Source organism: Hetaerina americana, unplaced genomic scaffold (assembly GCF_022747635.1).
Source record: "Hetaerina americana unplaced genomic scaffold, ioHetAmer1.1.p SCAF_42, whole genome shotgun sequence".
NCBI lineage: Eukaryota > Metazoa > Arthropoda > Insecta > Odonata > Calopterygidae > Hetaerina > Hetaerina americana.
This window is the reverse complement of record NW_027287008.1, coordinates 2,597,688-2,622,346: the sequence shown is the minus strand read 5'-3', so window position 1 is coordinate 2,622,346 and position 24,659 is coordinate 2,597,688. Positions and strand designations below refer to the sequence as shown.

The 24,659-nt window shown below is 39.6% G+C and overlaps 1 long non-coding RNA gene across 1 annotated transcript in view; it reads left to right on the top strand.

Annotated features, from left to right (window-relative positions):
- LOC139692858 (uncharacterized) overlaps positions 1-24,659 on the top strand; it is a 234,784-nt gene that overhangs the window by 41,615 nt on the left and 168,510 nt on the right. The window lies entirely within an intron of this gene.

Genomic DNA, 24,659 nt, shown 5'->3' with positions numbered 1-24,659 from the left:
TAAAAACATTTGAATTTCCCAACAGGAGCAATTCTTCAAATTAATTAGCGGTTACAATGTGAATGGGAGGAGGGATTTCACAATAGAAAAACGTTTTCGTCACGTCAAACATCTTGGCCTCTTTCTCGTCCGGGCCTTTATTTATTTTTTTACGATCTTTAACTGAGAGGAAAAGCCTACCCTTATCGCCCCATCCTAACTCCAGCAATTTTCTTTCGGCGGTATTCTGACCTACATTATGCGGACGCTTTTGAGGCGATGAGGCTGAGTTTAGAGGGGAAACAAAAAACGCATCAACCCTTCCTTCAGTCATTAGTCTCCGCGTACACGCCCCCTTCCTGTTAATTCGAATCTTCGGATGATCGAATATTTGGAGGCCGTGCGTGATGGCGGCGCTCTCTTAAATTATTCCTGCCGAAGGGTGAGAGTGCACGTATCCCTCGGCTAGTGGTGCCGCAAGAAATCTTTGATATTTCGCTTTAGTGTATCTTTTGAATTGTCGCCCTAGATTTCTAGGATTAAGCACTAAATTACCCCATCATACAATTTTACCTCTACTCTCAAGGGAATTATTTAATATTTATTAGTTCTTTGATTGATCAACTGCTTACGGAAATTAAGGCTTCGTGTCAGCGTGATAACTTGAAGAAAATCATTTTATAGAAATAATGGCCACTGACACGTCCTGTTATGTTGGACGCACTCTTAGGAATCGCAATTTTAGGGTAAAATGTTTTTTAATACAAACTTTGTTATCTTTGAAATTCACGTCACATCAAATTTCAAAAACTCATTGCTTATATCTAAATATACGAGGGTCATCCGGAAAGTAGTACCCGTTCGTGAAATAAAGACACAAAAGTAAATATTAACAAACATAAAAAATTTTATTTGAAAGAGGATACTTTAAACTACTTCTCAACATAATCTCCAAGCAAATTAAGGCATTTGTCATAACGTGTGACAAGTTTCTGTATTCCTGCTGCATAGTCCTTCGCCGCCAGCTCATTGAGATACGCGAGGGACCCATCTTGCACAAATTTTTGCATAATGCAGATGGTGTTTAACAATTTCATGAACAATTGTTCGAGAAACATTGGGAAAATGCTCACAGATGTCATCAATTGTGACGCGCCGATCGTTCCTCACGAATTCGTCAACTGAGCTCACCAGTTGGTCTGTAATGACAGACGGTCTCCCCGAACGCTCATCGTCGTGTGTGTTCCCCCTCCCCATGTTGAAGTTGCGACACCACCGCCGAACAGACGACTCGTCCATTACATTGTCTCCATACACCTCCTTTAATTGGCGATGAATATCACATGGGCGAACGTTTCTTGCATTGAGGAATTTAATCACTGCCCTCACTTCACAACTGGCGGCGTTCTCAATTTTTTTAAACATTGTAAACAATCACAGAAAAAACACAGGCAATGCTAGCGTCACGCAACTTGGCTCAGAGAAGGCAGACAAGCCACTGAAGCTATCTGACCTCGTCCAGCGGCTACTCGCGTCGTCAGCACTTCATGCGGCACGAACGGGTACTACTTTCCGGATGACCCTCGTATAAGCGCATTTTCCACATTGCCTGTCGGAGAAGGAGCCTTTCTTTGTCTACGTGCCAGCATGTGCTCATGCATCGAAGCACTAATTTTTATTGCTTTTGCCAGAGTCGCAGAAAAAGATGATGCCAAGTAGTCCGTCGAGTGCAATTAAAACTCTCCCATGATTTGGTGACGGGAAAAAATTATTTTTTTCCTTTCCGACGCTCTTCGTATCTTACATAAAAAAAGCCTCACTCTGTGATAACTGGCGTTGGGTAAAGATGAAAGTAGACGAAGTGATTCTGAAAGAAGCGAGGGAATCTTAGGGGCCTCTTGCATTTCAACGGTTGGGCAATTTGGCATCCAGGCAATCGAACTTTCTTCTGAATGCGGAGTCTCGGTCGTGAGGGAGAAAACTGTGGCCAATTAAGAGAAAAATAGGCATCAACGCCGTTTTTAGAATAGCATCGGATGACAAAACTCACGCAAGTTTGTGTGGCTTTGATCCTCATTTTCCGCTTGTAATTTGAAATGCATTGCGGATTTTACCTCGAGGGCGGATGATTTATTCATCGTCATACCCTCCAGTGTAGTCTACGGCTCAGATTGTTGCTGTGGTTGGCGTAACGACCTCTCACTCCGAGGAAATGTTTCATTCCTGGTTACTGCCGAGATTTTTCTATTTCTCCCTCGTTTCGATATGGGCGTAGACCGCAAATTACTCAAACTACTACGCACTGCTAATCAGATGGAGTATTAAAAAAATATTACGTCTTGGGGCTCTTCTGTAAGGGTGTATTACCGCACAATTTGTTCCCTGATTCCGTAAATTAAGTGTCTCGCTTGCAGAAAATATCTTTCCAGTCCTTAGCAATAGTACACTGTCTTCATAGATCGTACCTTTAAATAATCAAGTTATATATCATTTCAATTTATTAACAGGTTAAAAACAGTATAAATTATATTTCCAAAATCTTGCAATAAGGGCGACTTCACCTTTACACATTTCACTTGACTAAGGATTCTTATTCTAATTATATTGTGAACTGGCGCTAAAAAGGGTTTCACGTCCCATTTTTCACAACAAATGCTAAGAATTACATTATAAATAAAACGAAGATATTACCTGTTATTTTACTTGGCCATTCTACACGGAGCTTCAATAAGCGGGTATCATATGATCAAATTGTGAGTTCCATCTTCAATTAAATATTTTATATAATTCTATTTAATCTGGATCTAATCTGAAACCCCATGCTATTTCCATGTTGATTTTGAATGAGGAGCTTTCATAGCTCTCGTGCTTGGCATAGGAAAATATATGAAAAGTATTAACTGGCATTCATCGTGTTCAAGTATTCGGTACTTGCATTCGTACACCTGTACTTAAATGTTACCTTCGAACCGCAGCTAGGGTGTATGGCAATAATTGATTTCAATTAAAGTGTTCACAAATAATATGCAATGCTACCTAAACTAATAGTTTTTATAGGTACTCATTCAATAATATCGAATAGAGCTAATTACTTATTGTTCTAAAGTTTAAGAGATGCATTGCAAATGCTAGTTGGTTGTAATCAAATATTTACTCAGATGAGAATAAACGAGGTAAGCAAAGAAGCAGGACAATTATGAATCTCTATTATCTGTTATGGTAGTAAATGAAATCCAAGGTAAAGATTTTGCGCCAACGAGGAAGTAGAGACTAATTTGCAAACTGCCGATGGCATAGCAGCAGACAGAAAAAGAAGACGATCTGAATGAGTCCCGCCTGCTAACTTGGAGAAAGTGACAAAGGTGCAGTCTGATTATAAGCTACAAAACCGAGATAACGACCTATGGAAGAGAATAAAACTAGGTGAATTCCAAATCCGGCTGTGAAAACTAGCAGGAGTGAGAATAAAGATCACGAATGACGGAAAAAAAGTTCTCATTTGATAGTAAAAATACATTTGTAAGTTAACGCTTACTCATAAGCATAAGTAAATATAAGCTTATAAACTCTAATGCTACTCTTCAAGATGTTTTTTCGTTGTTTACGAATTACGAAAACGTCTTTACGAATGAAAATATAACCAGCGGAAGCAACAAAGGAAATATTGGCAGTTTGGGCATACTGGTCTAAAAGGGATTGGTGTTGATCAGATATTAGCTAACCAACCAAGGAGTTCTTCGAAAAGTGAGAGTGACAAGAATCAAATAAAAAATGATGGAAAGAAGAGGAGAGCCAAATTCGGCCCTTCTTGCAACACGATGCATGGCAATAGCTTGATGAAGACAGATTTTAGAGCAAAAGTGAACGGAAAAAACAGCAGAGGAAGACCCACAAAGAAGCTTGGTCGAATTCGCAGTTTTTATTTTCAGATTAATATTCTTGTCGATCATTCATTTATCTCAACTCGCCAAATTTTTCCGTTTTTACAAATATGGAATTGTGTCAGGTGGGAAGTGAAGAATGGAAAGTTTTGACACTCCACTTTTATGCCATGCATAGCATACAGTGTGAATTTAAATTAAAACTAAACAATTTAGTTATCTAGTATACTTAATTTGAGTCAACTAATTTTGAAATGCGTAGCTTCAAAATATTGGATAAGATTTCAAATGTGTAATTCGATGCTATTCGGAAGTTGGTTGAGTCCACGGCAATTTTCAATAGAATCTTAATGCTCGGCAAAAACTTTCTTAGAATCAGAAAACTACTAAGAAATGTAATAATTAAAAAATACATTTTACAGTTAGGTACCTCATTTAAACTATAGCGAAGTCCGTTTCATGACAGGTAATATTTTATTAAAAGTATTGATTGAATAGAACCGTGTCGTGTGTCTAAGTGCAGTAACCAATTTTCAAGGAACATGACGGAATCATGTGGTTCAGCAGTGACTGTTGACAAACAGCACAATTAGCGCTTTACCCAAATAATCACTCACCGAGGAAAGACGAATTTACCGCACAAAGCCACTTCTCAGACTGATGAGAGATGTGTTTTCTACTAGGTTTTCATAGCAGCGTATTAATTCCTTAACGGATGAATGCTTTCTCTTCCTATTATCAGCTGGTTTACGAACTACTTTATTACTCGATAATTTGACCACTGAGCTCCCCGGGAAGAAAGTCTTTCTCCTCGCAACACGCACACAAACTCTTATGCGCCAGTCTCAAACTGCTCATGACGCAACATTGTAAATCGCCTCCTGAAAAAGGTAAACAAAGAAATTGGTGGGGCGCGGGAATAAATTTACACTGCCGTAAAACTCCGTGGTCCAATTAACCCGCTCACCTTGGCTGGCCATAATAAAAGCTGGCGAACAAAAAGCCAGGTGCATGATTAAAAAAAAATAACGGTCTAACCACGACGTACGGGATGCGGATGCGATATGGTGAAAGGCAAGAGAGTGGACCAACATCGCCGTCTTAATTCCCAGCCTCCTTAATCCGCTTCCCATCCGCGATGCGATGACTTGAGATTCGTCACAATTTGTCAGAACTGCCATATCTCCACCACCACGGCCGCACAAGCCATCCACCCTCCCACCCCTTACACCGTGTTCTCACCCTCCCGCTAATTCCTTGAAATATCTCTCCGTTCCTTAGCGCGCGGCCTCCCCCGCTCCGCCTTCCGACAAAAACACCCAAGTCAAGAGCCGAAATCTCCGCACGGGGCCTTCTCTCCTCCACACACCCTCCTCCTCAACCCCCCCGTCCTTCCACCCCCCCCCCTACCCTCCCCCTCCCCTCTCCGCCATTGCCTGCCATCACTCTTGCACACGCGTCTCCCTTTTTTTGACGCACGTCTTTCACCCTCGACCTACCCTTCACCTCTCCTCCCCATCCTTAACCGAAGCTTTAAGGAAAAAAAGTCACCGCCGCCTCCTTCAGGCGTACACACTCTCCGACCCCGGCTCTTACGGCCAGCCGCAGAGGCCAGAAGGGTCTCAGAGCCGCCTTTAAAATCCTTGCCCATCGGAGTCTCACGCCCCGCATCAACCGTGAGGGGAGGGGAGGATTGTGAATGGAATGGGGGGGTGTAGGTGGGAGGGAAACCGCTTTATAATCGGCACTTTTGGGAGAGTTAACGCCGTGCGCTCATCCCAGCGTAAATCAATTCCCCAACGCAAACGTCAGCGTCCACCGAGTCGACGGGGTCCTCCGCGGAAAAGTAAAAAATATATGTACATATAATAAAGCACATCTAACGGCTATTCCTATTTATTCCCTTCTTCACGGCTCCGTATCTTTTTTTCTACCCATGCCCTTCTCAACCTAACCTCCTGCCCCTCCATCTCGTCTTCTCTCCGTGCGATGGATGTTGAAATTCCCAGTATGCACGTCCGAAACGTGTACCGGTGGGAATAAGAGGATGAAACTTCTTGAGTGCGTATTTAAAACGCAAATGGTCGTCATAAACATCACCCTTCATATGAGACAGGCTTATTTCCTCGGTCACTTCTTTTTCCTTTTTTAGCGTTCTTTGTTTCCTTTTCATCCGGTCTACTGACATATTCCTTGAAATTGCTTTTACGCTATGACAAGCGGAATGAATGAATATTTTCAGTATGGCGTATAATTTATGTTATAACTTGCTTACGGTCAGTTATTACTAGATTAATAATAATTGAACTGAGCAGTTGATTGTGTGAAAGAATAGTTAAAACATCTTCTTGCATATTTTTACATTAAAATTTTACAGAACTTGCCTTATTTTGCAAAATCAATTGAGTAATTAAGTTTATGCAGTATTTTGCACAAATTAATCCCAAATGTCTAAGCAATGGTGTACTGCCCTGTTCTAAATGTACAATATGCCCTTGATTAACGTTTTTGGCATATTTTTACGTATAATTTAATCCGTCATTGTTTTTTTCCCAGCTGATATTTTGAAACTAAAGCCTGGGAAAGGTTGGTATCAGATGTTAGTAAATGAGCATTGAATTTGATAAAAGAAACAACAATTCCACTGAATGGTTTTATTGATTTACGATCATAGTTTCGAAACTTAGGGGCATCGTATGGTGATGACGCTAAGGTGTTCCTTTGGAACCACGATCGTACATCAGTAAAAATAATTCTGTCAAACTGTTGTTTTTTACTAAGTTTTAAATGAATTCCACACAATATTGCTTGAAACGTTCTCCTTTGTAAGAGAGGATCTCATTAGGTCAGTTACATTTGCAGATGATCAAGCTTTAGTTAGCCATTTAAGCGGGAAATTTCAGGCATTGCTGATTGCACTGCAGAACTAGTATGAAACGTAATTATGGGGTGAAGTAAGTCATAAGAATACGAAGGGAATGAACTCCTCAAGGAATGGAAATGCTAGGTGAACCATTTTAGTTTGATGCCATAAATAGGAGCAAGTAAAACAGTTTACCTATCTAGGGAGAGTTTTAGAAAAAATACAGAATTGTCGTAAAGTCATTAAAAAAATTGCCTTGTGTAAAGAAGCTTATTTAAAGCGGAGGTAGTTCTTGGCATAAACCCTAAGTAAAGATTTATAGAAAAGGCTGATGAAACTCTGACGTGGAGAATTGTTTTATATGGCTCAGAATCATGATCCTAGACGGAAGAAGATAATTGCAGATTGGAAGTTTACGAGATGATACGATGTGAGATTGGGGAGGAAAGTAGAATATTACGAGGGACCTAAGACACTCGTAAATTAACACAAGGGGTTACCAACGAAGAAGTGCTAGGCATGGTAAGTAAATTAAGTTTTTTTGTGATAAATTCAAAGAGGGTTTAAATAGGCAGGGAATATTGAGTAGTAGTGAATGTGAAGAATATGCTAGGGAGGGCTATGTTGAGCAAGCGAAGAAAATATCAGGCAGGCTAATACGAGGTGTATATTCGAATAGTATCTTATATTTGAATTTTGGCGGATTATAACGAAGTTGTAAATATGTAGTACTATCAATTGATTTTTGCCGAGGCCACTGAAGTTACTTTGATTGAGTAGCCGTTTGCCTATAAGTGAATGCAGATAACAGTGCCCGCGAAAATCGTTGCTCCCACCCGTTGCAGAGTGCGCGCAGTGAGTCGATTTTTACGTGCGAAAGGATCATCAACTGCCCAAATTCATCGGGAGTTTTGCCTATGTTTTGGAACTACAGTCAAAAGTGAAGAAAAGATGAGGCAATGGTGTCGAGACTTCAAAAATTGTCGCGCAAATGTGCATGATGAAGAGTAGGCAGGCTTATGGCAAGCTTAGTATCCAGATCGATGAAATCATTCTACTAGTGGACCAAGAACCGCGACCTGATCTACGATTGATTGGCTCCGGCTGATGAATTTTATCTTGTTGGACGTACCACTATTTACACGATTGTTACAGAAAATCTCTGCTATTACCCATTGTGCGCAAGATGGGTACCGAAAATGCTTATTGGCCAACACAATGAGCGAAGAATGTTGAGTGGACGAACGTTAGTGGACCGCTATCAACAAGACGAAGATGACTTGACCTTGCGACTAACGACTATTCCCCCTTCTTTAAACACTGGCTTGGTAGAAAACGATTTGAAGGCGACGAGGACCTCAAGACCGCCGTTGCCCACTGCCTCTATGTTCAGTTCCTAGGTGTGAACTTCTATGCTGAGGGATTAAAGAAGCTTGTGCAGCGTTGCGATAAGTACTTAGAAGCGAACAGCTATTATGCAGAAAAGTGAAGTTGATTTGTAGGAAACTAACAACATCAATAAAAACTTATTCTAACAGATATATTTTTTATGATCAAACGGAATTTACTTAAAATAAATTAATAAAATAACCCTCGTATAATAATAGTCAATATCTTATCATTATCGCCAGAGTGCTCACCAATGTCTTCATCACTTTGAACAATTCTTCTTAATGGTGTAGATTTCCGATTTTTTTCTCCTCTTCCAGTCATTTAGGTCTTACTGGCGGGTACTATGCTATGGGCTGTTTTTCAATTTTGTAAGAAAACATGTCATATTATATAAATAATGAGTGCTATGACGGTATCAAAATAAGTATTTAAAAATGAATATTCCGCATAACGGCTAACGGAATCCATGAATAATTGGCAGTTGCGATTTTACAGTTACCCCTCGATTGTAAATTACCCCATTAAATTTCGTATTATTCGTTAACACTACCTATCATAATATGGTGTGTAGTATCTATCATAATGTGTAAATCCAGTACCTATCATAATGCGGAGAAAACTATTTTGCGTAACTCTGTCTCAACTGCAATGGTTGTGCATTCCTCATTTTGAGCAAAATGTCCATTACAGAGGCTCGTCCGGCTTTCATTTTTAATCGTGGAAATTGCCTCTTTTTACCATTTAAGCCGTCATTTTACCTGGTACTCGCATTGAATTCTTGTTTAGTCTTAATAAAGGAATTTTTAATATCTCGAAGTAAATGGGGCATTTCCTCGGCCAATGCTAAATTGTTTTTGTTTGTCGGCTTTAGGATGTAGTATATATTTCTCCTGCATAATAGCTCGTTCAGCAGTTGTGTTTATTGGCGTTTTACTTTAAAAATGTGTATATACTCGTTTGAATTTTCCGCACGCACTGATTAGGTGTTGGGGTTTGCCATTTTCTTCTTTTCCAGGGGTATAAGGATGGCCCTTTCAGAAAAGAAGACCAAGGGTGAATGTATTTTCAGATAAATCGACCAGCGCAGGCTTTGTTTGTTTTGTCTTCTCCCCCGTACAATTCTACCGACACACCTGCCTTTCGAACGCTCTCCAATCCACTGAAACCTTCCCTCACCCCTCTCCTGAAATCTCCCTTTCTCCTCCTTCCCTCCTCCCATCCCACTGTCATTTACTCCTATTTCCTATCACTTCACCCTCCTTCTTATTCCCTTTGCCTAGACTTCCTCTGTCACATCCTCGTGTTTCCTAGTCTGGTATTTTCAGAGCTTCTTTCTAGGAAGGCAGATGCGCTGGACTCTTCGAAGTGGTCTTCCCATCATCGGTCTATCCCCGCGAACACCGTTTCCCAGCATGACATTGCTCCGCTTCCAAGGAAGTCTCGTTTCGCAGTGCTACATCATTCTATTTCATGTTCCCCATTTCTCGTATGCAACTTCCCTTCAAATATTTTCCCCAGCCCTTATTTCCTTGTGTATTGTGACGCAATGATCCATCTCTGAGTCATAAAGTGATGTTTCTTAAATATTAAAAGAGACGCTTAAAATTTTCGCCACCCATAGAACTATAGGTCTTTTGAAGAAGATTGGATTCATGATATCGAATGCTCAATAAATTATTGCAGGAAATAAATTCTGTCGACGTGTAACGGAAGACATGTACAGGGTTGGTCCGGAAAATAAGTGTGCTGAGCTCAGGAAAAAAAATTTATTACACTTTTACATATCTTAAGCTAATATTCCTCAAAATAGGACCCTTGTGAGTCGATACACTTGTTCCAGCGGCGTTCCCATTCCTGGAACGCTCCCGCGAAGGCATCATCGGGAACCTCTCGAAGACACGTCGTCACGGCCTCTTTGACGGCGTCCAAAGTCCCGTATCGCGTTCCTTTCAAACTCCTCTTTATCTTCGGGAACAGAAAGAAGTCCGGTGGTGCCAAGTCCGGGCTGTAGGCCGGGTGCGGCAGCGTTGCCACGCCGTGCTTGGCCAAGAAGTCCGACACGACAAGCGCGGTGTGAGACGGCGCATTGTCGTGATACAGCCGCCAGATGTTTTTGATCGCTCGCCGGACGCGGGCGACTCGTTTTCGAAGCCTGTCGAGCACTTGGACGTAAAATGCAGCATTTACAGTTTGTCGTTCAGGTACAAATTCGTAGTGGACGACTCCCCTTTTGTCAAAAAAGACAATGAGCATCGCCTTGATCCGAGATTTGCTCATGCGAGCTTTCTTTTGACGGGGTGATGATGGGGTGTGCCACTCCGCACTTTGTCTCTTCGACTCCGGGTCGTACTCAAAGATCCACGTCTCGTCACCCGAAACAACGTTCCCTAAAAAATGTGGATCATTTTTGCAGTGATCCGCAAGTTGTGTCGCGATTTCCAAACGATTGAGTCTTTGATCATCACTGAGCACTTTCGGCACCAACTTTGCACAAATTTTTCGCATCTGTAATTGCTCCCTAATAATCTCGTGCACTATTGTTTTTGGCACATTACACTGCTCTGCTATCATCCGAACACTAAGACGACGATCAGAGTTCAGTACATCGCGAACTTTTCGCACATTTTCGTCGGTGAGTGTCGTTGATGGGCGTCCAGGCCGTGGTTCGTCGTCGACCTCTTCTCTGCCCTCCACGAACATCTTGTGCCACCGAAAGATCATGTTTCTGGACATGGCTGACTCCCCGTAAGCCTGGTTAATCATACCGACAGTTTCGGTAGACGATTTCCCAAGCTTTACCGCAAATTTGATGGAATAACGCTGCTCCAAAAACTTCGGCATCGCGTTCCGTGACGTGGGTCGAGCGTGGAGGTTCGCGTTAACAGAGCTCCTCACTACACCACAGCTCAGAGCCGACTGCCTTTTTCAGCGTCGCTTGCCAACATACCCCCCTCCAATCGCAGCCCGTCAGAGCGGTGCTGGGCGCGCCTGGAGCGGCGGGAAAAAATCAGTACACTTATTTTCCGGACGAACCCTGTATATGTTGACGAAGGGTAAATCACTGATAGGATAATCAGGGGTTAATTAGAAAACACCTCTTTCAGACGATCTGTCTCAATGAAACTGCCAACATGGATTGATTTCTTGGATAGTTTACATCAATGTCTACTCGTATCATTTGCATGGTAAACTCAGCAAATTAATAAAAAACGTGGTTAGCATGAGATTAATTTATCACTTCTATAACATGAGGAATATGATATGATTTTTTATGCGAAAAGTTTCAGATTTTTACATCTGAAGTTGTTGCATTGTAATGCACATCTAGCGGATGACTCCGTTAGAAGTTACTGCCGCGGCAACTCCTACAGTTTCATGGAATTTGTAAATTTTCGATTATTACCTTCTCTTACTCTTATTTGAACATCTCAACAAACCTTTTGATGAATATCCTCGTCGGAGAGAAAAAAGCGTCCGCAGAAGTTAAGCATTTAATTCTCGAAAAAATATGTGGATAACTTGTACTTTACGAAGTCAAAAAATATGAAGGAAACCGCGAAACGACCTGCCAACGTTTCTCTAATGGTCTACCAAGCAACGTGTTAAATATTAACAAATTAACCTTTTTAGTGTATAAATCAAAAAACAATTATAAAGAATGTTGTAAAAATAGGTAGGAGTGCCTATTTTATCAAAGTTTGATAGATTTTTGTAAATGGGTGGTGTACCTGGAAAGCAAGAGGTAGGTACGTCCTCGTATGTAAACTTGGCAAAGTTACACATTCGGACGCCAGCTCTATGATAAAGTCAACAGATGACAGTTTTTTTTAAATAATTAACGACTGGAAAATTGAAGAATCAGAGTGAACATTATAGCTTTAATGCACGTTCTTAATTCAAAGAACCCACAAGACTTATCCAAATGAGGAACGGAGAACCCAAAGAGGTATCCATCCAAATGGTGGTAAATTGTTTAATTTAATCTTAAGGTTCTACTACATTTCATGTAATATCAATTAAAATTGGTATGTTACCATTAACTACTGGTGTCCATTTTAAAAGTAAGTGATTCAAAGCGTATGAGCTTAATTCAAATGCGAATGCTATTTTCCCTCCGTAAGGTATTCATTTCATCAAAAAGCACTTTTCCTTCAGATTAATATTTTACCGTACCCACGTTAAACACAGCCGACTTAAAAGGAATTTCACCCTTACCCTTGCCGCTTGCCCTCCTCACCTCCCACCCACCTTCCACCGAAATGAAGACATTCGTCCGCCCAGCCCGTCCCCCTTTTGATTTCCCCCTCCCTTCACTCCTGTCCGCCCTTCCTGTCAACCTGCATTCTTCCCTTGTCCTTCTCCTTAATATCATCCTCTCTCCTCCACTCTCAAACTCCAACAAATGTACTTTCTCCCCGCATCCCCCCCAGTGATTCTACTCTTTAATTTCCCACCGTTCTTCGACCGTTGCCTCGACCTCCCTCTCTCTACTATCCTCAGCCACCTCCTCGCCAACCCCCCCTCCTGGCGATATTTTGGGTGAATTCAGTACATTTTTTTTGTACCGAGCCGGCTCTACATGGTTATTTCTTTTTCCCGCCGCTTCGCCTGAGACTTAATGATTGGGTGTTAGCAGGAATAAAGGATCTCTTACGTTTCCCGACGAGCCAGAAGTAAACCGTGGGATTTAAGTTGGAGGTATTTTTTGGATCAAAGTCAATAGCAAAATGGAAGCTGCTGGTGCAGTTTCGTTTCATAAACATAAGTGTGGAGAACAACCGGCTGCACGATGCGGTCTGAAAGAGTGTTCCCTTCTTTGCATTGCCAAGAGGGTTTTTTAAATCATGGTTGCCAAACGCTGTTCAACTTCGAAGCTATCTTTGTATGAAAACTATAAATTTATTTCGTAATAGAATCTCCTTATTCCTGGTGGCCACAATACCCGAGGGGTATTCCACGAACTTATTTGTTCGCGGATATAGTTTTCTGTAATAGAAAGACTTCGAAATGAAATGAAATAATTTACTTTGCTAAAGTAAATTATTTCATTTCATTTCAATATGTTATGAAAATTCCATAAAGTTACGCCTGAGACAACAAATTTTAGCTAGACTTCGCTTTTGATAGATGGGAGACTCGTAGAATAGAGAGCATAATTGTCGTGAGGCTTCACTTGAAATTCTTTGACTTAGGATTTGATTAGTCTACGAAAGTTTTACTCAGCATTTAGGTATAGATAATTGAAGCCCGATTATTACAAACACCGGTTTTACCACTTGGAAAAATGGACTCTTGGTGAACTTGTTGGTAGTAATTGTGATCCCTTACAATTAGCCGGAAATATGGCATTTTAAAGCTGTCAGTTCCGCAGTTTATCTCTCTAATCGTATATCCTTGATCTCTCCTATCATAGAGCGATGGGATAACTAACACGTTTTTGACTTCATTAAAATGAACTGTGTGTACGTAATTTTCCACACTACCATTTATTGGAAGGCGACCATGGCATCAACGATTAGCTGTCATTATACCTTGATTATGACAGTTACCCGTTGAAATCACTGTCTGTGTCTAATAAATTGAGATGTTGAAAATTACATAGTCACAGTTCCTTTTAATATGAAAAACTTCCTCAAAGTAAAGCCTGAAACGATTTTTTGTAAATGGCTTGGCAACACAAAAAACATGTTTATAATTTACGTTAGAGATTTGCTCTATAATTTAACATCCTGTGTGTGAGTGAATGTTGAAGATGGCAATTAAAGAATTGGTAGAAGAAATCGAGTGAAATAACTGACAACAGGTCATGGATATCAACGAAGATAAGGTAACATCAATATAAGAACTCGATTAACGGAAGAAGGAAGCCTTCTACTACAAGTTATGATACCTGTCATACGAGAGTCGAAGAAGACCAAAGAAGATAGGGTTGAAAGTTTATGCAATGCAATCGAAGTGTGCATAAAGATACAAATTATCAAAAAATTATTAATTTTATATAAGGTGCAATTTAGAGAAAGAAGAACAAAATTCAATACTACCTATCCCGGCCAATGCATGAATGGGAGCGTGAATATACTGGCAAATTATAAAGGCATGTGATAAATATGAAGGAGTTGGAGCGAATTCAAATGATTATTTCATTAAAACATTTAAACGTTTGTTGAACAGCTTTACGAAAACTCCGGAAGACGATATTTAATTAATTTCGAGGGAAAGTTGAACGAAGACGTCAGTCAACGGAGTAATTATCAAGATTTTTGGAGATAAAGCTAAAGAAATTAGGTTTAAAATAAAAGCAGTGAAAGAAGATGACTGGCAGAGATAAAGGCCTGAGATATTCCAGGAACAGCGTACATTCATCCCGAGATGGTGTGGTGGCTAACGTACACGCTTCCTACCGAGAGGGCCCAGGTTCAAATCCTGTAGACAACAAATATTTTTCAGCGGTATCCCAATCCATACTTGAGGTGCTTTGTGGAGAGCACTTTGAGTAAGTACGATGCCTGTCGGTTGGAACGCTTAACTGCGGACCCCGACAAGAGTAGGCTAATGCCGACGCCAGGTTTCTCTCCACTCTTCCTTTCCCAAATATCTCTAATGGCGCAAATGACCTTAGCTGTCGGTCGCCTCTCATAAAAACTACTAGCACCGCAATCAATGCAGAGAATCTAGAAGACTTAAAAATAAAGGCATTTTTAACCCTCCTCGTACGAAATTGATGAGATATTTCAAAATAAAACACGAAATGTAATTGTTATAAAACTAAAATATACGCGGAAGAAAATAACTGAAGGGGTCTTTCCTCTCTTTACCTTAGAAGCCGTATAAAATGGGAAGGAAAAAGGGCTACAGGAATTGAAATCCAAAAAGCTCCTGCTTGGGAGCGTTCGCGATTATTACTCAGTTATTATAGGTACTCAAAGATCATGTAATCATGAATATTTTACGATAAATCATTTAAATGGAGTATAGCACTCTATCCGTCTGGGATATGGCCCCCTGGAAGAACAGGTTGGAGAAGAACTTAAGTCTGGAAAAGCTGAAAGGGGAATCTGAAAACAAGGAGAATTGTTAAACCGAGGAAAGATGAAGCATGCGGAATTATAAAATAGGGCAAGATATTAGCCACATCACGTGTATTAAAACTAGCAGTGCCTTTAGGGTAGTTGAAGAAAGAAAGATAAAACGAAAGGTACAATGAGGAGGACCAAGAAACTAAGCCACGGAAATTATAAGTGTAAGATACACGCTAAGTTAGCGAATGTGTTTCATTTGCTTCTTCTTCTTCTCTATGCGAATCTTGTCAGTTAATCATGCTTAGCGCTCAAAAAAAATAATATGGTATTTTAATTATCATTTCCTTTTGTCAGATAGAAAATTTTGATTCTTGGATTTTGAAAATACGGCCTTCCATAGATTCATTATAACGCATTCTACTTCATAATGGCGAGTCAGAGAAGAACAGAAACTGAATTTGAAATATAATAAATGTTTTCTGATATTTTTATTAAATAAATCATTTGCGTATTGATTGGTTTATAAACTAGATGGCATTGAGTCATAAGTGTTGTAAGATATAATTATTCTCTGTTGCTACCTTCCCGACAACTGAGCATTGGTTCTCGGTAGGCTTAAAATTATGGGGCTATCTAACAAGATTTAGGTTTCATTAAATGAGCTGGTGAAATTGTTACAAAGTTTAGGGCTTACGTTTCTTTCTTACTCTTGTCAGACTACATGTAGGCGACGTGATGACGATCAATCGAGTAATTAAGGTCCTCGTTCAGTCAACAATTGTTATTGAGAAAATAACATATTGAAATTGTTTTTTCACGTCCGGGACACCTTATACCTTCTTGTCTCGAACTCGGCACTGTTTGTGTACAATATCATAATGTGTTAAGGGCTATCCAAATACCGATTTTTGGACACTTGCGATGATTGTTAAAATACAATATCGAAACACCCCCAGGTGTAGAAACCATTTAGAAAAGGTGTTTTAATTTCGATTGAAAATGATAGAAAAGTTGTAGCTTATGCTTTTACTCCTGAGGTCCAATTGTTTATTCACTTAACAACTTGTGCTTGTCTTGGACAAGCAGAAGAATTAATGAGACCAAAGAGACTTTGGTCATCCCAATTCCCAAAATAATGCGTGGCGGTAAACATAAAGGTCCCTACCACGAATCCAATCCCTTTGTTGTCTGCGCCCCCTCTCATTGCCACCGTTGGATGGCTTAAAGAGGAGGCGTGAAGATTCAGATGTCGAGAAAAAACAGTAACTATGTGAGTTCTGTAAGGCCAGTTATTTTACCCGAACGTGAGAAGCTGTTTTCACCGTCTTAATAAATTAAGTGAGTCTTTCCGATTAATTTTTCTTTCTCGATTCAGGTCTCAAAATCAAGCTCTAAACTGAACCATAAAAAACTCAATTAACGCCATCGTTGTAAATGCAATTATTTGCCAGAAAAACGGGAAGTAAACTATCGTTTTTTTCCTTGAATGAGATTCTTATCTCGAAATTCTGGTGGATGCTCAACGTTTTCAATTTAAGCGTACCATAACTGCCATTGACGGCTGTCAACAAGCAGGAACGGCCAAATGAAATATATTTGGAGATTTTTATCGATATGCATGACCGATATAAATATCGATTAATCATTTATTTACCTACGACTCACTCCATGTTTGGGAATACATTAACGGGAAGCTTACTTTCTCTGCTAGAGAAACAACGTTCCTAACTAAAACCTATTGAATGAGGTACTATTTATGTGTAGAGAGGAAGGCTTTCAACTTGTATCAACTTAGAAAAGTTTGTAGGAGGTTTAACAACGAGTCAATCTTGAATCATAAAAATATCTCCAAGTCTTTAAGCGTTCCACATTGATTCCAGATATTATCCCGCATATTGCCAGGTTGCGGGGTGAAAAAACAACGAATTTCCATTATTTCGGTCCCGGCACGAATTCTCTGAAACTAACGGCTTCTGAACTGGTTTACAGATGATCCCAGCTTTCCACTGGTTGTACCCAATAGAAGGTTTTATTTTTCATCATAGCATATGATATCTAAATGGCTTTCAAAGTGTATAATATATAATGTGTTCCTTATGAAACCCATCCCCGTTTCTCTGAGTCATTCATATTTATAGTTTGGTAAGTATATATTTAATTCCCAGAAACAGTTTTTGATTGAAATTAATGCTTACATAAAACCAAAATAAAATTTTCATTAACTTTTCGGAGGAAAATCTAATTAAAAAGTCTATAGCAGTAAAAAATTTCTTTTTACTCATTCTTACCTCAGAATAATCACTCTCTAAGAAATCGACCTTTGGTTTGTTTGCGAGCCTTTCGGAAAAATCAAAATTTTATGCGTACAATTTTACATAATTGTAAAATAGTTTAGGAATTAATGCAGGTTTTGCTTATTAAAATTATAATGCCATAATGTATTCATTCAGTTGATTCTTTAACAAACTTCCCATCGTCAGTTTATCATATGAGATTGAAAAAGCGATTCAGATAAAGTGATTAGCCAGGCGATCCCGCATGACAAAATTATACGGTATCTTAACTTATTTCAGATTTTGTTAAACTGAACTGCAAGTTATTATAATATTTCCCATTCGATTGAATAGACATAGCGATAAATGAATGATTACGTTAATCTGTTCCCTAACCAAATTGATATGGAACACACGGGTTGTCCCTGAGTATTTGGTTGCCCGCCTTTTTATAGACAGTATCCTTAAGGTGTTAACGTTAATTTGAGCAATTTGAATGTTTGGTGCAGTTGAAATCGACTCTATTAAATAAGAAATTCATTATAAATTAAAGAGACGAGATATATATCAATTGTAAAAGATATATGGGAAAAACACTGCAGTCAGCTTGGGTGAAGAAGACAGAATATGGCGTAAAACTCACCGATTACGCAACGCTAGAACATGACCACGACAGGGACATAATCTACATCTACATAAAACCCCGCAAGCCGCCGCAAGGGCGTGTGGCGGGGGGTGTTAGGTCACCAACCGTAAAAAGGAAAAATACCACAAGCAAAAAAAAAAACAACACGGAAAATTACACCCACAGCAGCGCACATACTCATGCAAAAATCCCTTCATCCAATACTCATGCAAACACATATACCGCAAAACAACTAAAAAACTGCACCCCATGATGCAGCACGAAAGCCATCCTACAACACGGAAGCCAGGACACAACAAGCAAGAAATTGAAAACCACATGAAAATGCACCACGACATAATTCGCTTATAAAATGATAAAATCGTTATCGACTCAAATATATAAATATTTTATAACATCTACTTTTTCAGCACTTTCTGAATTTCTCTTAGGCGCAGCATATATAATGCATGTTTATGAGAGTTAATCAATGGGTAAAATACTATTATCGGAAGAGAAAGGAAAATTCATCGTAGAAAGCGTCTTTAATAAATTATATCGTAACACTTAAAATTTTAATTTAAAAAATAAGAAAGTTCAACCTTAGGCACATTTAGCCTCTATAGCATAGGGCAAGCCTTTCGGAAATGCATGGATGATGGTGCTTCTAGTTTCGGAAACGGTTTGCTATTAGTAACCCTCTTTTCTTAGTAGATTGCTGTTAAATGCTCACCTATACCCGTTACGTGGCTTCATTTTCATAGTCGATTGAAGCAACAAGCGTTTTTTTATTTAGAAAAATGAAAAAAACGAGCTTTGTGCGGTGAATAACACATTTAAAAGACTTAATACCAAAAGAGATCATAGCTTAGTTGGATGAAGTTTGTAGCACATCTGCTCTTGTCTTGGTGACTGTTTACAATTGGGAGTTTAAACGTGGCCGTACATCCGCAAATAGTGAACATCGCTCCGGACGTCCAGCGGAAATGACTTCCTCTGAAATAATTAAAAAATCCACGATATGATGTTAAGTGATCGACGAATTAAAATTGACGAAATATTTGAGACCACAGGGGTATCACTACGAACAGTATTGTCAGTTTTACACGAGAAATTGGGACTGAAAATAATCTCGGCAAGGTGATGGCCATTGTTTTTGGGATGCACGCGGAGTCATCTATATAGTTTACTTCCGCAAAAGGAGAAGCGATCCACGGAGAGTATTGTGCGTCGTTATTGCACCGGTTGATCAAATGAGTCAAGGAAAAATATTCTCTTTTGGCAAAGAAAAATACTATCTCCCATCAAGAAAATGCACGGGTTCAACCCTTCACAGTTTATGAAAATGAAAATTATGGAATTTAGGTTCGGATTGCATGTTGCAACATTTGCCGTATTCACTATATTTGGAATTTAATTCTCCGTAAAGATCATCATTTTGAGTAAACTTAATGAAGAATCATATCAGTTAAGTCATGAGAAGCATGGGTAGTAGTTATCAGGCGTCACCTGGGTAGGGCAAATTGTTATATATGTGCGCTGTAGCGGTATACCGGAATAGAATGACAAATGGCAAGATGGAGCCATGTGAATCATACGGCATTGCGTGATATCGTGATTATATGACTTAAAAATGTCTTTCAGATAGTGCGATAAGGCATTTCGCTACTGCCTTTTCATTTCCACTCTTAAAAATCGATATCTTTTTTCATTACATCACATGAAGCCTGAAGTCAGTCATTAATATCAGGAATGTTTAATGTTTTCGTCTGGATGAATGGAATAGCTAGTCACCAGGGGTTATGATTCATGGAGGAAAAAGAAACACCTGAGTTTTCCGCACAGTATTTTTATGAAATACAGTATGACCTGTATGAACAAGTGCTTTATGAAACATGAGCAAGCACATCTCTCGCAGTTTCTTGGTAGCTAAGAATTATTACTGAGGTAATTTTTCGTGTCAGTTGATATTTTTGAATATCGTGTGTGAAGTAAAGTACTAGAGATGCCATGTTTTTCATGGTAGCAGCTTGCCAAAAAGTCGAATTCAACTCAATAAATTTTGGCCTTCAATAATATCCGGATAGAATACAAATTTTTATAATTGCTCTCGTCCTTAAAGTTTAGAATAGGGATCAGTTTTCACTGTGGAGAATGCCTAGGATATATCGTATATTTGGCAGTAGACGAGGGGTTTACATTATGTTAAATTTCATGATGACTCTTTAACACTAAAAGCCTCAATTCTCAGTACATCTACTGTAAAGTACATGTACAAGTACTATGTACAATCTCACAGTAAGAAACATTCCGCTAAATGGAAAAAATAAGAATGGTTTTAAGCTATCTTGGGGAGATTGATTTTCGTCACTACGAAATATTTTCTGCTCTTTGACCTCTCATTAGCGCACTGGATCTCATTACTCATTGCAAATCTTCTTTCTTTTGGATTATTTTTTTGTGTCCGTAAGTTTCATTTAAATAACTCTAGTGAGACGGCTTTTCAATGGTAAACTTAGATTTGCTATTTTTCATAACTTTAATTTGGCTTAAAAGTCAAACCTTCCCAGCAGTTACGGGCACTTAAACTGAAAGATTTATTGTCGTATCACGTTCTTTTTTGTACAGGCATTGAACGATGTATAAAATATAAAATTACTATAGTTTACGACCTTTGCATAGCGGGGATAAGAAGAAGCGTGAAAGTTACTAACATGTTGAGTGCCCATCAATTTCGGCCCTTTTTGGCGTGACCAGTCATTTTTTCAGGACTCATATATTTATCCTTAAAAATATCTTTTTTCACATAGGTTTCGAATTAATTATTTTTCCTTCCAACTTAAGAAGCACACAAAAAAGGCAAGCATGTCGTGAATTTTTCTATTTACCGTGGTAATATTCGATGCAATGATGCTGTGTTGCCCTCGACACTATCTTCAAACAGTCACCTAAACCATTGGAGGCCAAGAATTTGATCCTCCAACCAAATTTGTTCTGAAGCATGTGAATCGCTCGTTCGTCCTTTATTCATCCAATCTTAATTTGAAACTTTATTGAAACATTATATTTAAATGAAGTTTCTTATTAACTGGTGGTTTTTGAGGATTTGAAAGCCTGTAATGGTTGTCTTTTCCCTTTTACTTCCGGTTGTAAGAGCTTACATTTATTAGCTTTACATTTCCTGCAAGAGCTTTTTTGCGCAACATGCGTTGCAATTTGTAAATCTTCGGGAAAATTTTCTAATGTATCCTGAAGTGTTAGTGATTCTTTGAGAAGTAATGACTTAATGCATTAAGCAGTTATGAAAGGATATTTTCCACTGTTCAAGATGGTCCACCGTCTTCAAAAATTAAAATTGGGTTTTAAAATATCAAATTCTCTTCAAGTCTTCATTTTTTGAGTAGCCTTTATTGTTGCTGTTCATCCTATTTGAAACGTATTATTAGAGAATGTACCCCGCTAGGAAACTTAATCGTTGGCTATACCATAACTTAACGGGCCCATAGAATACTCGCCGTAGTAAAATACAGAGTGGCCTATAACTACATTTTTAAAGAAAATCTTTAAAATAGATATCTTATGTCCATATCCTTAAGGGTTACAACATTTATTAAGTTAATGCTAATAAATATAATTTTTTATCTACTTTCAATTAAAATACAATTATTGGATTCAACTCTTCACGACATCAGTCTCCAAAAGAGTAGATGATTTCAACAAATTTTGCGGACACTATGGTCGTTGAAACACTCCACTAGCACTCCGTCAAAACTTTTTCTTGGTACAATTGATAATTGGTATTTCCCTCATTAGCCCAGGGGTTAAAAGGGAAGTTTTCCTCAAAATGGTATTTCTCTTTTTGAACTGGCTACTTTGCAGTGCATTACCGACCATTCACTAGCAATATATTCTTCTTAACATTCTGTAACTCACTAAACATGTTGTGAATTCACATTTGGGACCGATCAAAAATGATATCATTTTTTCAACACGTGCTCGAAAAGTCGAGTTTTTTTTCTTGGTCGATTTCATCGATTCTAATTTCTCTGTTGTCTATTTCTGAAATGGCAGAATTGCTATTACCCTTGATAATGGTGTTTTTAGTGAATCTACCAATAATGGAGGGGAGGGATATTCGAGCATTTTCATAATTACGATTATGAACAGGGTCGTCGAAAGATATCAACCAAGCTGTTCTGAGGTGATACAGATCTCTTCTAGACATTGAGCTTACACGAGAAACGTCGGCCCATATTCCGATGTATCTCTTTATAACGATAAGGAGAATAAAATTCCTTGCGAGGCATAGGAACCGGTTATATGATAGCAAGGGACGTGATCGCAGATGCGTAATGAAATGGTCCAAAGGAAAATGTATCTTTTCAACAGGAAATACTGGCATTTATTGAGGCACAAATTTGACATTTCCATTAATATCTGCACTGATAATATACGAGTACATTACCGTTTATTCCGTCTCCTAGCAAGTACGAAAGTATCATTGAGTACTAATTTAATATTGTAGCGTGATAGCCTAGCGAGTGATGTTCGACTACTGGATGGAGCACCCCGGTTTAAAATCAGGGTGGTTTCTCGATCCTCAGTGGAAGTCAAGCAGTGTGGGTCCCAAAGCGTCCTGGGAAAACACATGGAGAAAGGAAATGGAACACACGTGTGAATTCCACTCGCCTTAGTGATTATTCCAGTGAGTTTTACCTTCGGCTATCAAAATGCTACCTTTGGGGATAATGACAATGTTTGTGGTTTATCTCTTCATCCTTATCAATGATATCATCTGCTGGCCACCACGGTGTATGGCAGAAGGTTTCAGGGCGCCCGTCATATTTGAGTGGTGTTTGTGCATTTATGTAAATGTGGGTTAAACTGATGTGTTCGTAATAGGAATGTCAGATTAAAATTGGGTTTTAAAATATCAGTTGTTGGGTACTTAACCTTCTTTTTGTTGTGACCGCGAGACGTGCGATGGGAGAAAAAGTATTTAGATCTGTCAGAACTCGAATCTTTTTCTCTTTTTTCTCTCTCGAGAGGTCGGTTTTTTTCCGTTGTAAAATGCGGCACTAATCGGAGGCTGCCACGGCGTCATAAGAAAACTCGTGTCCTGTGCCTTTATAAATATCTTAGTCTCACTTGGGTCTGAAGAGACTCATCTACTTTTCTCTATTAGCCCCACACACCTTTTCGTAACAATTTTCCACACAAGTCGTTCTTTAACTTTACTAATTTCCTTCCTTAATTAACACTTCCTCTGGTGGACCTCAATTACTTCCTTTGACAGGCCACATATTCCAAATGTGGTTTAACCAAGTCGATACAACGTCTCCCTTTTATCATAAATTTTCCGGTGGTGAAGCCGAATCTCTCTCAGTAAGCGTTCCTCATTAAAGACTATAGATATTAGTACTCATAGGCAATTGTTCTGAAGTACTTCATTTAATTTCGTCTATTCTGTGTCATTTATCCCATTTTCTAGGCTCCAATATTATATTTCTGTGAACTATGAAGGTTAAATTTTAATCACCATTTCGTTAGATTCGTAACCATCACCAGTCCGAGGTATTGTCTGAATAAATAGAAAGTAGCACGGCGTCATCTTGCGTGTTAATTTCCTAGTAGGTCATTTTGTCATCGGCTAATAAGTAATCTAATGTTCTTGATCAATTTAAAGCGTATGCCATTATGTGCATTGAGAAGAGATGGTACTCTATCCCGCTTCATTTTAGCGAATAGAAAATTGCATGCCGCTTTTGCAATCCATTTCTTTTGGGCGGCATGATGAGAACTTCAGAACACAGTGAGTTACTTTCTCGCAATTCCTTAAATCGTTTCATTTGGACGTGGGATAACTCTTTTAAGCGGTATATCATGATGATCAAATTCTTAAAACCTATGCTGCTGCATACAATTGAGCATTCCTTTACCCGTATTTTAGGATACCATGAATAAATTGGAGGCCCATAAAAAAATGGGTCCATACATCCGTGTTGAAATCATGTCTCACCGCCAAATCATCAGTTGTCGTGAGTCCGTAGCTTGAATAAACTATGTACACACAGCCGTCACCGCTTACGCCGCTGCCCACGAATCCCTCGAGCGCACACCCTCTCCGGCTGGCTCCGTCCCCTCAATCTCTTCCCGCGAAACCGGACCTCCACTGGCCGCCGCCGCTGTGACATCGAATCGCGGACTAAGGACCCGTGAGTGACGCACGGCGGCGTCTCCCCTATCCAATTTGGAGCCCCCGTGCACGCGGTTTCGTTTCGCAACTGTTCCCTCCAGCCTTCCCACCCCTTAAACCCCCCCAGCCCCGACTCTCATCTTCCTCTCCGTCACCAAGACCCGCACCCTCCCGGCCAGCTTCCCCTGACTTCTTCGTCCCCCCTCCCGCCCAAACCCGCTCGCAGGCCCACGAATACGTGCTGCGCACCACCGTCGGGCGTGGAAGGGGCCGCTCGGTCCGGGAGGGACTTCGCGGAAGGTGGGGTTGGATCTTTCCTGCTTTCCCATCCCCCTACACCCTCAGCGCCCCGGCACCACCTCCCCCTTTCCAGGGGCAGATGGCGCACCAAATATAGGTTTCGTCACATACTCGCTAAGACCCAAAGAAGT